Source organism: Mesoplodon bidens (assembly GCF_964165515.1).
Source record: "Mesoplodon bidens genome assembly, chromosome: X".
Classification (NCBI taxonomy): Eukaryota; Metazoa; Chordata; class Mammalia; order Artiodactyla; family Ziphiidae; genus Mesoplodon; species Mesoplodon bidens.
The window spans coordinates 26,649,720-26,665,877 of record NC_138163.1 but is presented as its reverse complement, the minus strand read 5'-3'; the positions used below and the strand labels follow the sequence as shown (position 1 = coordinate 26,665,877).

The window sequence follows — 16,158 nt, the reverse complement described above, 5'->3', positions numbered from 1 at the left end:
TCAAAATATCCATGACATTTTTCACAGAACTGGAACAAATAGTCCTAAAATTCATATGGAACCATAAAAGACCCTAAATTGCCAAAGCAATCCTGAGGAAAAAGAACAAAGCAGGAGGCATCATTTTCCCTGACTTTAGGCTATACTATAAAGCTACAGTAATCAAAAAGCAAGATACTGACACAAAAAACAGACATATGGATCAATGGAACAGAATAGAGCCCAGAAATAAACCGACACACCTACAGTCAATTAATTTTTGACAAAGGAGGCAAGAATATACAATGGCGAGAAGACAGTCTCATTGCAGCACCATTTGCAATAGCCAAGACATGGAAACAATCCAAGTGCCCATCAACTGATGACTGGACAAAGAAAATGTGGTGTGTATGTATATATGTGTGTGTGTGTGTGTGTGTATATATATATATATATATATATATATATATATATAAAATGTAATACTACTGAGCCATAAAAAAGAATGAAATATGCCCATTTGCAGCAACATGGATGGACACAGGGAATAGCATATTAAGTGAAATGTCAGACAGAGGAAGACAAATATCATATGATATCACTTATATGTGGAATCTAAAATATGATACAAATGAACTTCTTATTTACAAAACAGAACCAGACTCACAGACACAGAAAACAAACTTATGGTTACCAAAGGGGAAAGGGAGGGGGAGAGAGAAATTAGGAGTTTGGGGTTAGCAGATACAAACTACTATATATAAAACAGATAAACACAAGGTCCTACTGTATAGCATAGGGAACTATATCTAATATCTTATAGTAAGCTATAGTGGAAAAGAATATATATATACACACACCTGAATCACCTTGCTGTACACCAGAAACAAACACAACATTGTAAATCAGCTATACTTCAATTTAAAAAAAGTTTTTACTTTAAAATTACATACACACTAGATTTATTATTAAGTAGATTATCTATATTTTTAAGGATTCACACATTTTCTCATGGAATTGTTCTTGATGGTAAAACAAAATAAATAAATATTTTCTACTGATATAATGGAAATAGTACCTTGTTCCAGAGTGGCTTGCAAGGCCACTGCCAGCAGTTACTTTTGTCCCACTTTTTCTTACACTTTCCTTGTCTCCTCCTTTCTTTTGCCTTCCCTTCACAAGCCAGCACATAACAGAAACATTGCCAGTGCCTGGTCCAGAAGATCACAAAGATGCTCTTTGGCACCTAAAGCAATATCTGAAGAGGCATTTCTTTAAATGTATTTATCGACCTCTGGAATAAACAATGAAAACAACGTTTTCTTTCTTTCCATTTTAAGCTTTCCTTACATCTGTATTACCACAAGGAATTCCTTGTGGCCATTTATTTTGGCTCTATGAATATATGACACGCCTGCTACATGCTGCTTGAATTGGCAGGCTGACAAGGCTTAAAAGCTTTCAAGTTTTCTAATTTGCTTCAAGTTCTATTTCCCTCACATGTTTAGCTTAGTGGTCCACCAATCCAGTTCTTTAAGGCATATGAGAGGTACTCAGCACTGCAGATGGAAGCCATGATTTCACAAGCATCCTATAGAAAACTGAGTTTTATGTCTGAAAAAAATAAGTGTGAAAATAAGGACATTTCACCTATGTGCAGAACTTTTTCATTAAGCTTTTCTTTTAAGTTTCATTGAATTTTTTTCACAATATTCCCAGGGTAACAAATTTATCTTTTACAAAAAGCACGTAAATCAAGTTATTCTGTTTCATAAAGCAATTAAAAGACCCACCTCAGTGCATATATATGGTCAGAAAAAGAAAAAAAAAACAGGTGCTACACTGTCTCTTTCAAACATAGCTCTAGCAACAAATGTGATTGGTTTTGTTAGTCAGAGGAGTTCATCGTTTTTTTTAAAAAAAAGATATATCCTTTTAAAATAATATATGAAACTATGAGAACTTGCTAATAAATGCCATTTAAATATTTTAAACTAATCCAATTTAATATAAAAACAACCTAAAGCCTGGATTCTGCACACAGTTGTTATCAAACAACACTGGTTAATTGCTTGCTTATGTCCATGGGACAGAAATCCCAGAGCCATTAAAAGATCACCAAAAAACTGGATTTAAAATTGAAGACAGTAGGAACTTAACATATTTGGCCATTTAAGTCCTATAATGCTCAAGCATTTGAGATGAGAGAAATACAAAATGTCACAAGACACTGCATTTAATATATGCAGGGTGATTTTGCTGAAGATTCATTCAACAAATATTTATTCGGCATCTAATATGACCTAGGCACTGATCTAGGTGCTGGGGATGCAAAGTTGAGCAAGATTAAATCCCTGTCCTGAGAATCACACATTCAATTGGTTGGCCACAAATGGGGATGGGGGGGATGGTGAAAATAAATAAAAAATCATATCCATCATTCATTTTATCCATTTAACAAATACCTATTATGATTCCCTAAAATTCAAGCCAATGAGGTCTTGAAAAATGTTCATGTGGAATAACAAATATTGGTGAGGATGTGGAGAAAAGGGAATGCTTGTACACTGTTAATGGGAATATAAATTGGTACGGACACTATGGAGAACAGTACAAAGGTTCCTCAAAAAACTAAAAATAGAACTACCATATGATTCAGCAATCCCACTCCTGGGCATATATCCCAAGAACTGAAAACACTAATTTGAAAAGATACATGCACCTCAATGTTCAGATTATTTATTTATAATAGCCAAGATATGGAAGCAACCTAAGTGTCCATCAACAGATGAATGGATAAAGAAGATATAGTATACAATATACAATGGAATACTACTCAGCCATAAAAAAGAATGAAATGTTGCCATTTGCAACAACATGGAGGGACTGAAAGGGTACTATGCTTGCTGAATTAAGTCAGAGAAAGATAAATACTGTATGTTATCACTTATATGTGGAATTTAAAAAATAAAACACACTAGTGAATGTATCAAAAAAGAAATAGACTCACAGATATATAGAACAAACAAGTGGTTGCCAGTGGGGAGAGGAAAGGGGGGAGGGGCAAGATAAGGGTAGGGGATTAAGAAGTACAAACTATTATGTATAAAATAAGCTACAAGGATATATTGTACAGAACAGGGAATATAGCCAATATTTTATAATACCTATAAATGGAGTATAATCTTTTAAAAATTGTGAATCACTTGTATATCTGAAACTTTTATAATATCGTAAATCAACTATATCTCAATAAATAAATAAGAAAATGTTCATGTGGGAAAGTGTCAGTTAATCAACAAACATTTATTGTGTCCACCAACAATATGCACAGACTTGTGTCACATGTTTCTGGGGAACCAGATGAGCTTTAAAACACTGCCTGTGTACTCAAGAAACCTCTTTTGAGTTGGGGAGACAAGAACAACGTAATATGAAATAAAAGCAAATGATGTAGACAATTAAGAGCAAAATTCAGTAACATTAACAACAAATGTGATGAGAGTTCTGAGAAGAGGATGTCACTCAGGCCTGAAGTTGTCAAGGGAGTTTTCCAAGAGAAGAAAGTGGAGCTGGGCCTTAAAGAATGAGAAGGGGGCTTCCCTGGTGGCGCAGTGGTTGAGAGTCCGCCTGCCGATGCAGGGGACACGGGTTCGTGCCCCAGTCTGGGAAGATCCCACATGCCGCAGAGAGGCTGGGCCCGTGAGCCATGGCTGCTGAGCCTGCGCGTCCGGAGCCTGTGCTCCGCAAGGGGAGAGGCCACAACAGTGAGAGGCCCACCTACCGCAAAAAAAAAAAGAATGAGAAGGACCTAGGTGAGGGTGGAGGGGCAGAGAGACTTCCTGGAAAGAGGAACAGCACGAATGAGGATGAGATGAGAAGATTAGGTATCAGGTATTTGTAGGATGGTGAGCAGACATGGGCGGGCTAGAATGGCAGGTTCATACTGTGGAAGAGAAATCATGTGTGGGTTGTTTCTGAAGATCCTTGAAAATGGCTCAAGGACTGTAATGTTTATTATAGAAATAGGAGCCGCTCTCAAAGATTTTAAGCAGAGTAGAAACTTAGTGGCCATAAATGTAGTATGGTAACAATGATCTGCCATTGCAAAATTGTTTTATTTAAGGAGCCCACAATACACAATCAGAGCAAAGTTTACACATCTGACATACTCTGGAAGAACAAAAGATGAGAGAGAAGTGGGTGGACGTCAGAGTGTTGCTCTAGTTCACAGGCTCTGTGAGGACAGGACAGGCAGTGATTCAAGTCAGGCTGCCATGAAAAGTGGGTAAAAAAACAAACTGAAAAGTGCAGCTTCTTGCTTTCATTTTGCTAATTACACATTTATCAATGACCCCCATCATTAAGAACACATAACTGTATTCCTATTTTACAAAGTGACTCAAATGTTTTTCAGTCTTACTCTGTGCAAGGTAAATTCCTTTTAAAAATGTAGTTGAAACTTCAGCAAGAATTTCTTTTTTTCAGTTAGATTTTGCTACAGAACAAGCTCATGCCAGGAGTTAAATTTAGATAGCAACTTTTGGCTGTAATGGCATCCTGTAACTTCCTGCTACAGGACTTTAACCAGCACCCCAGTGGCTGGAAAGTATCCACGCTCCTCCCAAAGTACATACTGAATTGAACTCAATTCAATTTTCAGGGCCAATTTACTCACTGATAAGATTTCGTTGAACATTCACTATTTACCAACACACACACACACACACACACACACACACACACACACACACACACAGGAAAACAATCATCAGAAACTATAACAAAATGTTTATTTATCCTTTAAATACTTATGAACAGCTCGAGTAACTCTCTAGTCAAATTTGTGAGTCACATAAGTATGACTATTTGTCAGAGAGGTAAACCAAAATAGCGTCTAAGTGATTTGATCATGTAAGGGGATTCATCACTGTATCTAGTAAGCATCCAGTGAGGGCTTCCTTACCTGACTTCATCACTGGTATTATGCCCAATACATTCAGATTCTCAATCTCAGTACAAAGCCTCCAATCCTTATTAGGAGCACTTATAAGACTACTAAAAGGATAGAGGAAAAAAGCTTTATGGCTAAAAAAGTTGGAAGAGGACCAAAGGTAACCTGATTTCAAGGACCAAGTAATTTAATACATCAATGCCAAAAGTTCTAGTAAGACTTGAAGGGAGTTTTCTGGGAAAGTAAATTTCTTAAGCAAGTATACACAAGAGTTCTATCCTCTATGTCTGAAGTTACTGTTGCTAGAGGCATTATTTCACATTCATATTATACACGACTGTGACTTATATCTGTAAGCTACTTGCCTAGAGTTAATTGGAAAACTGGGTACTTTAGTAAAGAATTATTCACCAAGAAAAAAAAGGACGAGGACTCAAAATCAGAAATAAAAGAGTAGATATTACAACTGATGTCACAGAAATACAAAGGATTATGAGACTACTATGAGGAATTATATGCTAACAAATTGGACAATCTAGAAATACTGGATAAATTCCTAGAAATATACTACCTACTAAGTCCAAATCATGGTGAAATAGAAAAGCAGAACAGACCAATAACAAATAAGGTGATCAAATCAGTAATCAAAAGCCTCCCAACAGGGCTTCCCTGGTGGCGCAGTGGTTGAGAGTCCGCCTGCCGATGCAGGGGAAACGGGTTCGTGCCCTGGTCTGGGAAGATCCCACATACCGCAGAGCGGCTGGGCCCGTGAGCCATGGATGCTGAGCCTGTGCGTCCGGAGCCTGTGCTCCACAACGAGAGAGGCCACAACAGTGAGAGGCCCGTGTCCCGCAAAAAACAAAACAAAACAAAAAAAGCCTCCCAACAAACAAAAGTCCAGGACCAGATGGCTTCACTGGTGAATTCTACCAAACATTCAAAGAATTAATATCATTCCTTCTCAAACTCTTCCAAAAAACTAGAAGAGAATGGAACGCTTCCAAACTCATTTTACAAGGCCTGCATTACCCTGATATCAAAACCAGTCAAAAATGCCACAACAAGACTTCCCTGGTGGAGCAGTGGTTAAGAATCCGCCTGCCAATGCAGGGGACATGGGTTTGAGCCCTGGTCCAGGAAGATCCCACATATCGTGGAGCAACTAAGCCCGTGCACCACAACTACTGCAGACCTGTGCTCTAGAGCCCACGTGCCACAACTACTGAAGCCTGTGCGCCTAGAGCCCATGTTCCACAACAAGAGAAGCCACCGCAATGAGAAGCCCGCACACCGCAACAAAGAGTAGCCCCCGCTTGCCGCAACTAGAGAAAGCCCATGCACAGCAACACAGACCCCAAGCAACCATAAATAAATAAATAAATAAATAAATAAATAAATAAATAAATAAATAAATAAATAAAATTTAAAATGCCACAAGGAAAGAAAATTACAGGCCAATTTCCCTGATGAACACAGATACAAAAATTCTCAACAAAATATTAGAAAATTGGGGCTTCCCTGGTGGCGCAGTGGTTGAGAGTCCGCCTGCCGATGCAGGGGACACGGGTTCATGCCCCGGACTGGGAAGGTCCCACATGCCGCGGAGTGTCTAGGCCCGTGAGCCGTGGCCGCTGAGCCTGCGCGTTCGGAGCCTGTGCTCCGCAATGGGAGAGGCCACAACAGTGAGAGGCCGTGCACCACAAAAAAAAAAAAAAAAAAAAAAAAATTAGGTAACTGAATTCAACAATGTATTAAAGGTTCATACTCCAAGATCAAATGGGATTTATTCCAGGGATGAAAAGATGGTTCAACATCTGCAAATCAGTCAATGTGGTACACAGCATTAACAAAATGAAGGATAAAAATCATATGATCATCTTAACAAATGCAGAAAAAGCATTTGACAAAATTAAACACCCAATTATGATAAAAACTCTCAACAAAGTGGGTAGAGAGGAACACAGTAAAGGCCATATATAACAAGCCCACAGCTAACATCATACTCAATGGCTGAAAGCTTAAAGCTTTTCTGCTAGTATCAGGAGCCAGACAAGGATGCCCATTTTCAGAAACTTTTATTCAACATAGTATTGGGAATCCTACCCAGAGCAATTATGCAAGAAAAAGAAATAAAAGAAATCCAAATTGGATGGGAAGAAGTAAAACTGTCACTATTTGCAGATGACATGTTATTACATATAGAAAACTCTAAAGATTCCATCAGAAAACTCCTAAAACAAATAAGTGAATTCAGCAAAGTTGCAGGATACAGAATCAATACACAAAAGTCTGCTGTGTTTCTATACAGTAATAATGAAGTATCAGAAAGAGTAATTAAGAAAACAATCCTAAAGTAGGAGGACACAAAATTAATGCAGAGAAATCTCTTGCATTCCTATACACTAATGATGAAAAATCTGAAAGTGAAATTAAGAAAGCACTCCCATTTACCACTGCAACAAAAATAATAAAATATCTAGGAATAAACCTACCTAAGGAGACAAAAGACCTGTATGCAGAAAATTATAAGACACTGATGAAAGAAATTAAAGATGATACAAATAGATGGAGAGATATACCATGTTCTTGGATTGGAAGAATTGTGAAAATGATTCTACTACCCAAAGCAATCTACAGATTCAATGCAATCCTTATCAAACTACCACTGGCATTTTTCACAGAACAAGAACAAAAAATTTCACAATTTGTATGGAAACACAAAAGATCCCGAAGAGCCAAAGCAATCTTGAGAAAGAAAAATGGAGCTGGAGGAATCAGGCTCCCTGACTTCAGACTATACTACAAAGCTTCAGTAATCAAGACAGTATGGTACTGGCACAAAAACAGAAATATAGATCAGTGGAGCAGGATAGAAAGCCCAGAGGTAAACCCACGCACATATGGTCACCTTATCTTTGATAAGGAGGCAAAAATATACCGTGGAGAAAAGACAGCCTCTTCAATAAGTGGTGCTGGGAAAACTGGACAGCTACATGTAAAAGAATGAAATTAGAGCATTCCCTAACGCCATACACAAAAATAAACTCAAAATGGATTAAAGACCTAAATGTAAGGCCAGACACCATCAAGCTCTTAGAGGAAAACATAGGCAGAACATTCTATGACATAAATCACAGCAAGATCCTTTTTGACCCACCTCCTAGAGAAATGGAAATAAAGACAAAAATAAACACATGGGACCTAATGAAACTTAAAAGCTTTTGCACAGCAAAGGAAACCATAAACAAGACCAAAAGACAACCCTCAGAATGGGAGAAAATATTTGTAAATGAAGCAACTGACGAAGGATTAATCTCCAAAATTTATAAGCAGCTCATGCAGCTCAATAACAAAAAAACAAACAACCCAATCCAAAAATGGGCAGAAGACCTAAATAGACATTTCTCCACAGAACATATACAGACTGCCAACAAACACATGAAAGGATGCTCAACATCTTTACTCATTAGAGAAATGCAAATCAAAACTACAATGAGATATCATCTCACACCAGTCAGAATGGCCATCATCAAAAAAATCTACAAACAATAAATGCTGGAGAGGGTGTGGAAAAAAAGGAACACTCTTGCACTGCTGGTGGGAATGTGAATTGGTACAGCCACTATGGAGAACGGTATGGAGGTTCCTTAAAAAACTACAAATAGAACTACCATATGACCCAGCAATCCCACTACTGGGCATATACCCTGAGAAAACCATAATTCAAAAAGAGACATGTACCAAAATGTTCATAGCAGCCCTATTTACAATAGCCCGGAGATGGAAACAACCTAAGTGTCCATCATCAGATGAATGGGTAAAGAAGATGTGGCACATATATACAATGGAATATTACTCAGCCATAAAAAGAAATGAAATTGAGCTATTTGTAATGAGGTGGATGGACCTAGAGTCTGTCATACAGAGTGAAGTAAGTCAGAAAGAGAAAGACAAATACTCTATGCTGACACATATATATGGAATTTAAGAAAAAAAATGTCATGAAGAACATAGGGGTAAGACAGGAATACAGACACAGACCTACTAGAGAATGGACTTGAGGATATGGGGAGGGGGAAGGGTAAGCTGTGACAAAGTGAAAGAGCGGCATGGACATATATACACTACCAAACGTAAGGTAGATAGCTAGTGGGAAGGAGCCGCATAGCACAGGGAGATCAGCTCAGTGCTTTGTGACCGCCTGGAGGGGTGGGATAGGGAGGGTGGGAGGGAGACGCAAAAGGGAGGGGATATGGGAACATATGTATATGTATAACTGATTAAATTTGTTATAAAGCAAAAAATAAAAAAAAAGAGTACAACTGCCTCTGTTACCTGCCCTACAAACACTGATTAAATTTTGTTTTACAAAACCAGATTCAATCAAAGAAAACATAGCAGACAACTGCTCTGTGTAAGGTGTTAACTCAAACATGCTAGATTTGTGTCTTGAAATACAAATGACATGGGCTCTGGAATGCTCTTAGGGAGCGCTTGGGGGCTTCTCTACGAGGACAGTTCAAAAGCTTTCGGATCTGGCTTTCATGAGATCTCAAGTGTCTGTTTAGAAGCTGAGGTCTGGAAGTAGTGCCCCATCTCTTTATGGGAGATGACTCTTCTCTCAGAATGCTAGTTAGCATTTAAGATGCAACCAGGAGGAAACAGTCCATGAAAAGACCGTGAAGGTCTTAGAGCTCCAATGGCATGGGTAGTGGGAAAGGGATAGATCTCACAATTGGCTATGAGCCAGGAATGATATCCAAAATATTAAACAACACTTCTAGCATGGCCACAAGCCAAGCAGGACTGATGCTACTCTGCTAGGAATTGCCTTTTCCCCCCACCCTGAATCATGGGGGTGACCAGGAAGTGAGCAGTGGAAAGCGTGCTCTGGTCAGTGCCTATTTACCAACTAATAAGGAATTATTCCAATAAATATTTCAGTAAGATATGCCCATACGGATGTATACTGCTGGACTATCACACTGATACTTTCTGCTAGGTGCTTGCTAACGCATGCCACATGCTCAGATCCCTTGACATTACATGCACATTGTAAAGGGATGTACAAAAGCTTGTTTGAACTTAAGTTGTTGAGCGAGAGGGAGGCTTAGATTTTCCAGGAAGCCAACTAAGAAAAAGCATAGTTTGGATTCCTAGGGAGAGACAGTGCCCTCCTTAAATCTAAAATATGACTAAAAGGCATGCCAATGATTAGGAAATACAAGGGAACTGGTTATTGCTGCTTCTGTTTATCTTAGTACAAGCTTTGGAGAGTTAGTCACTTGAACACATGATGATTTCTAGAGATAATTACAGCAGGTTATAAAGACTATTTGTTGGTAAATTTCTAAGCCCAACTTAACTGCTTACATATTTTATTTAAGGGAACTTCAGATTAAAAATTGATAATGACCATACATGTGAAAGCTATAATTAACCCATTTACTTATTGCTACTGAGGAAGCTTTCTTGGTGGGCACAATATTAATATGTTTCCATTTAATGACAAAGATAAAATTGTAATCTAAGTATAATGATGAGGACATTGCAACAACTTGGTCCATAAAGGCTGGAAGAACAAAGTGGATTTCCCCTGGACCCTGGATGAGCTGCACTTAGTATAGCATCTAGTCCCACCAGTCTTCTGTTTTCTGTGCCAAACTGGCTCCCTCACTCCTTCCTGTCATCTTCGGCATTTTTCCATGTGCTTAATTCTGAAAATGACTATATCATCATTGTACTAGAAATAATAAATGTGACATAATGTAGAAAGATGAAAGGCTAACAGTAATGTGAACTAAGGCAAAAACAGTAATCTCAATGTTAGTTTATTATTATTCTAAATGACTTTGTATTTGTCAACTGTTTTGGCCAAGCAGAATTCCAAAACACTGCCAAAAACCTTTATCAGCAGTAGGAGACTGAAACTCACCACTAAATTCTGGCCCCTAGACAGCATATTGGCTAATGATGCTAGTGGCTGACTAAAAAAATGCCCACGTAAATCACAAGACTGGCAAACAGAATGGCATCAATGCAGTCAAGAAATGTAAATCCAACTCTGTTGTATGCTTTATTTCTTGGGGATTTTAAACTACACATCAAACATTCTAACAGCATTGATCCCTTAGCAACGAGATGGTGCGTGAGCTATGGAAATTTTATCAAGATAACTGATAGGAAATAGTAACGTAACTTATTGTAAAACGCTGTGGCCTTGTAAAAGGAGCAAAAAGGAATGTCAAAGTTGACCTCTCATTTCCAAGCAGAGATAATAGAGAACCTACTCAGCTTTTGGTGTGAAAAGACTCAAAGGACTATAGACTCTGTGTAAGGGAAAAGTTCACATCAATTTCCAATGATCTGAATTTCATTTAAAGGTGTGTATGATTTATGAAAAACAGAGTAATAAAGCATGAAATTTCAGATGAATTGAAAATATAACAGGAAATATGCACACTGTGTTTACTACATGCCTGGCACTAACCTTAGCATTTTCATGTACATTACTTTATTTACTGCTCATAACAATCCTATGAAGTAGATACCAGCATTTTCCCCATTTTATAGATGAGGAAACTGAGATACTGAAAGACAAGTAATTTGGTCCAAGGTCATACAGTGGATGAGTGGAAGAGCCGGGTCAAATTCAGGCATGCTCTAGAATGCTTGCTGTCAATCACTACTCTGTACTGCCTCCCATGGGTACAGAAGTGAACAAACATAACCTATGTTTAAAATTTAAAGGATTATTCCTAGGTATATATTTTGGCACAGAATGAATCCCAGTACTTTTAAGTTCTATTAAGATATAATATGATTTCTGGAGGTGCCAAGCAATACTAACAACAGCTCTGCTTAAGTTTTATTTACAAATGAAATATGTAATTGCATTGCATTCATAGATTTAATGTCAAAATACATGGCATTTGGTAGATTAGAAAAATGCAGTTTAACTTCTTCTTGGTAAAAAGTGAGTGCCTTCTTATTGGATGTGCTCCAATGTAGGGGAGAATGCCTCAGATGGGATATGGAAATCAGATGAGTGGATGAATGAGATCCAGACACAGAACCATACTCAGGGTTTCAGCATCCCCATCAAACACGTCTGGCCATCTCCATCTCAACACTTGTCACACTATAGTGTAACCCTTGCTTATCTGTTTGCTCGACTGTCAGCTCCTCAAGGGCATGTGTTATTCAGCTTCAGTGTCTGCTCAATACCTCATATATACTAAGTTCCTAACAAGTACTTGCTAAACCAATGTAAGTAGTGAACATCTGCTATATGGAAGACATTGTGCTGGTGGGAAAACAAAGATTTGGTCCACATGCAGGGTAGCAAGGCAAAGTGCCCAGTATATTGTGGGACCAATAAAGGAGGCACCCCAAAGAACATAAATTGTCAGCGTGAGTCTTTATGTAAGAAATCAACTTTCCCCATAAATGTTACAGAATAAGTGGGAATCCCAACATGTCCCAATCCATTGCTTCTCTTTAAAAGTAGATCAACAACCCCCTTCCACTTCTAACAATTCATAGTTCTATAACTTAGAAGTATATTGCAAAGTCTACAGCATCTGGTCATTCCAGATGTTTACTTCCTTCGAGCAGCACTGTCTTTATCCAGTGCTCAGTCCTACATCACTAATACATAATGAAAGGGACAAGCAGCAAACTCAGGTTCCCAATGAAGCCTTTTTATGTTTCCATAATATAGCCACAGGGGTTATAAACATAGACTATGGAGTTAGAAAGTTAAGTTCAAGTTTGGACGCTGCTGTTTACTAGAAGAATGTCTTTGGGCACGCTACCTAATCTCTCTGAGCCTGAGGTACCCCATCTGTAAAAGGAGATAAATAACAACACCAACCTCACGGGGTTGCAATGAGGATGAGATGAGATAATATGTGTAAAGTGCTTATCACAGTGCCTGGCACAAAGTCAGTAGCTGTTTCCATTAGAAAAGAGTACAAAATTACATCCCCTCTTCCTATCACTTCTTAATATGGTCTTAATATTTGTTTTTTTTTTCTCCCTAGTAAATTGTTCTAGCGTTAGGCCTTCTCTGCAACTAAAAACTGGTTATCAATTAATGTTATATTTAAAGAAAAAGGTATGATTGCTTTATTTTAGGTCAGATATTACATGGGAAGATATACTTGAAAAAGATCCAAAGATACTACATATCTATAATACAACCGCAATCTACTACATAACTCAGGTTTAAATAGAAGTTAAAACTGTTCCTGTGTGTGTTTGTGTGAATATGTGTTGGGGGGGAGGCATTTAGTACGTAGGATACCCTATTATAAACTCCTAATAAACACGTAATCGTAAATATGCTTTTCAAACAAAAAGAAGATACACTAAGATATTTTATTGTTGAGGCAATTTTCCAAGGTTGTACATATAGTGATTTCCTGGTCAAAGGCTGCTTTGGAGGGGTGCCAGGGTTGATATGCTGTAGAAAATCAACTGCAAAAATCACACATAGCCGGTGTACCTAATTTTTCTCCATGCATTTTTTGCAGATTTGCTTTTTTCATATGAATTTGTGTAGCTTCTTGACTGGAGTCAAGATAAATTGCCCCCTTTCCCCTTTTTCTATCTACTGCTCTGCACATATAAGACTACAGTTTTCAATTTGAATATTGGAAGAATCAAATTCCTTCCAAGAAAAGAGGCTACAGACCTTTGGATGTCAACACGGATATTTAGGAACATTAATGTTGTTCCAGGAACTGAGGCTAAAGGGCCAAACTTAAGCTAACCTTTTGACATAAGAGGGAGCTCAGATGATGAACAGACACAAGAGAAATCGAATAGAACTGGAATCTGAAGAAATGAGTAACTACCTCTCAAGGTCGGCAAGTCCTTTCTATTAAAAAAAAAAAAGACAGCAAGTCCGGCAAAACCAGACTTCCTTAGCTTTGAAAAAGACAACGTACTTTGCATCCTAAAGTAAATTAAATGTTTCTCGCAACTTAATGCAGCTGGGCAGAAGTGGAGGCAAAGGCTTTTACTGAAAAGCCATTTTAAGAGAGGTCTGTTTGGAAATACCTCTGATCACTCACTCACTTTTGTCTTCGTTGCTGGAATTTTTCCACTTGAAGCTCGACAAACAAGTCGTTAATCATACATGCAAACACACAGACACGCACAAAGATAATGCAGTAAAGACTTTGGGAAAAAATACATTCTCTATATGTATTTTAATTTTAATTATTTAAATCATTAATTATTAAACATTCAAATGAGTGTTAATAATTTTAATTAGTTAATTTCAATGTGTAAAGTTTGTTGTTAAAAAACATAATTTCACTGAGCAAAAGGACTCTGGGGTTGTTATTATTGATACTATACAAATCCCAAAAGAATCCATTTGCAAATTCAATGGCTTTACTGAATCCAATAAATAATTGTAATAATTATCAACCAGAGAGCAGACCCCGGCAGAGGAGCTGAGATGCCTGAGAGGTATAGTTAATTGGTAACTCGGAACACAGCCTTTGAAGAGATATCAGATTAAATTAGCTCGTTAAGAGATGCATAGAGTTCACAACTTGATTACCAAGCTGTCTGATTCTCTCAAAACAATAGCCTTAATTGAAACCAACCATATAAACTTGCCTTCGTTTGCAATTCTTCCAATTATCAAGCAAAGCGCTGAAAATTGTTGATCACAGATTTAATCAGCCCATTCAGGCTATTATTTCAAGTTTGGATCTGCTGCCTATTTTTACCTGAACAAAGTAAAATATACTCTCAGTAACTTAAATGTGAAACCATTTGGTGTGCTTCTCTGTTTAGGATAGTACAGAAATCTATTTTCTCCAGTACAAAATGGTAAGGAAGAAGTTGAAACTACAAATCATAAACAAGAAATTAAAGGCAAATTCTTCATAGTCATTTTAGAATTACACTTACCATTTTCCCTGCAGTAAGGGGAATCTTTTAATCTAAGTTACTGCTGACTTTGTGCAGTGTGTTCTCTTGGCAGGAAAATGTTATTAAACCATTTTGATTCCTGTTGATGGAGTAGTCTTAAATTCTTATCAACAAGTCATGTTTGCACAGTAATTTGAAATGCAGCACAAAAAAACAAAAGCTGAAAAAATTATATACATATACACACCCACTCATATATGTACGTTTATATGTATACATATATGTGTGTGTATATATGTATGTGTGTGTGTATGTGTATATATATATAGTTTGGGGGGGGAAGAGGGAACGTAGCTTTAGTACAATTTAATCCTCAGAATATGGTATTCATTTTAACCATCAATTCCCAGGCATTCCACCTAAGAAGCCCTTTTTTTCTTCCTGGAATATATGGCAAAATAAACACAGTTTAGGAAATCCTGATTTAGATAATGAGTACCTTTACAATAACTTCAAAGATTTAAGTTTTTCAACATGTCACAAAATTTGCATCATCTTCTCTATAGAGTAAAAAGCATTTTCAGAACCTCAAAGCAGCAACCATTTCTTTTTGACTAGAATCAAACATCACCCTAGACATTATATACAAGGCTTACATTAGAAATATTTGTACCAATAATCATCAGCTTCTAATAAAGGAAGAACAAAGTATGTTCAAGAAGAAAGAACTGGGATAGTGATTAAAATGAGGGGAATTGAATCTGGACCCAAGGTTTACTTTTTAAATTACATGTTAAAATATAAAATCCACAAAAAACTGAAGTTGCCAGATGTGACCCAGGGAAGCTGCTGCACATGTTAAAATTTCTAACTTGATGAAGGACTGACACTGAATCTTAGTCTAAAGGGAAATCGTAGAGTAAAAGTCCATCCTTGGCAGTTATATTGGAATCCTTATTATTTTTTATAGCTTTTCCCACCTTCTCTTTTTTTTTTCATTGAGCCTGACCTATAGAAAGATGCCAGTCACATTTTCACTAATTCAGTAGCACTGACTTGTCTCTAAAGCCATTTAAAAACAATCCTATCGGGCTTCCCTGGTGGCGCAGTGGTTGAGGGTCCGCCTGCCGATGCAGGGGACACGGGTTCGTGCCCCGGTCCGGGAGGATCCCACGTGCCGCGGAGCAGCTGGGCCCGGGAGCCGTGGCCGCTGAGCCTGCGCGTCCGGAGCCTGTGCTCCGCAACGGGAGAGGCCGCAGCGGTGAGAGGCCCGCGTACCGCCCAAAAAAAAAAAAAAACAATCCTATCTATTATTTTGGGTGAATTCCACT

The 16,158-nt window shown here is 37.9% G+C and overlaps 1 protein-coding gene across 8 annotated transcripts in view; it reads right to left on the bottom strand.

Moving 5' to 3' along the window:
* MBNL3 (muscleblind like splicing regulator 3) overlaps window positions 1–16,158 on the bottom strand; it is a 117,426-nt gene that overhangs the window by 85,466 nt on the left and 15,802 nt on the right. The window contains exon 1 of one of the 8 annotated variants that reach the window (XM_081223189.1): window positions 1,058–1,099. The exons of 6 other annotated variants lie outside the window; for them this stretch is intronic. The gene's annotated coding sequence lies outside the window, so the exon portion shown is untranslated. Of the gene's footprint in view, window positions 1–1,057; window positions 1,100–16,158 lie in introns of those variants that run through there. One more of the 8 variants, XM_081223186.1, reaches the window with a different exon arrangement.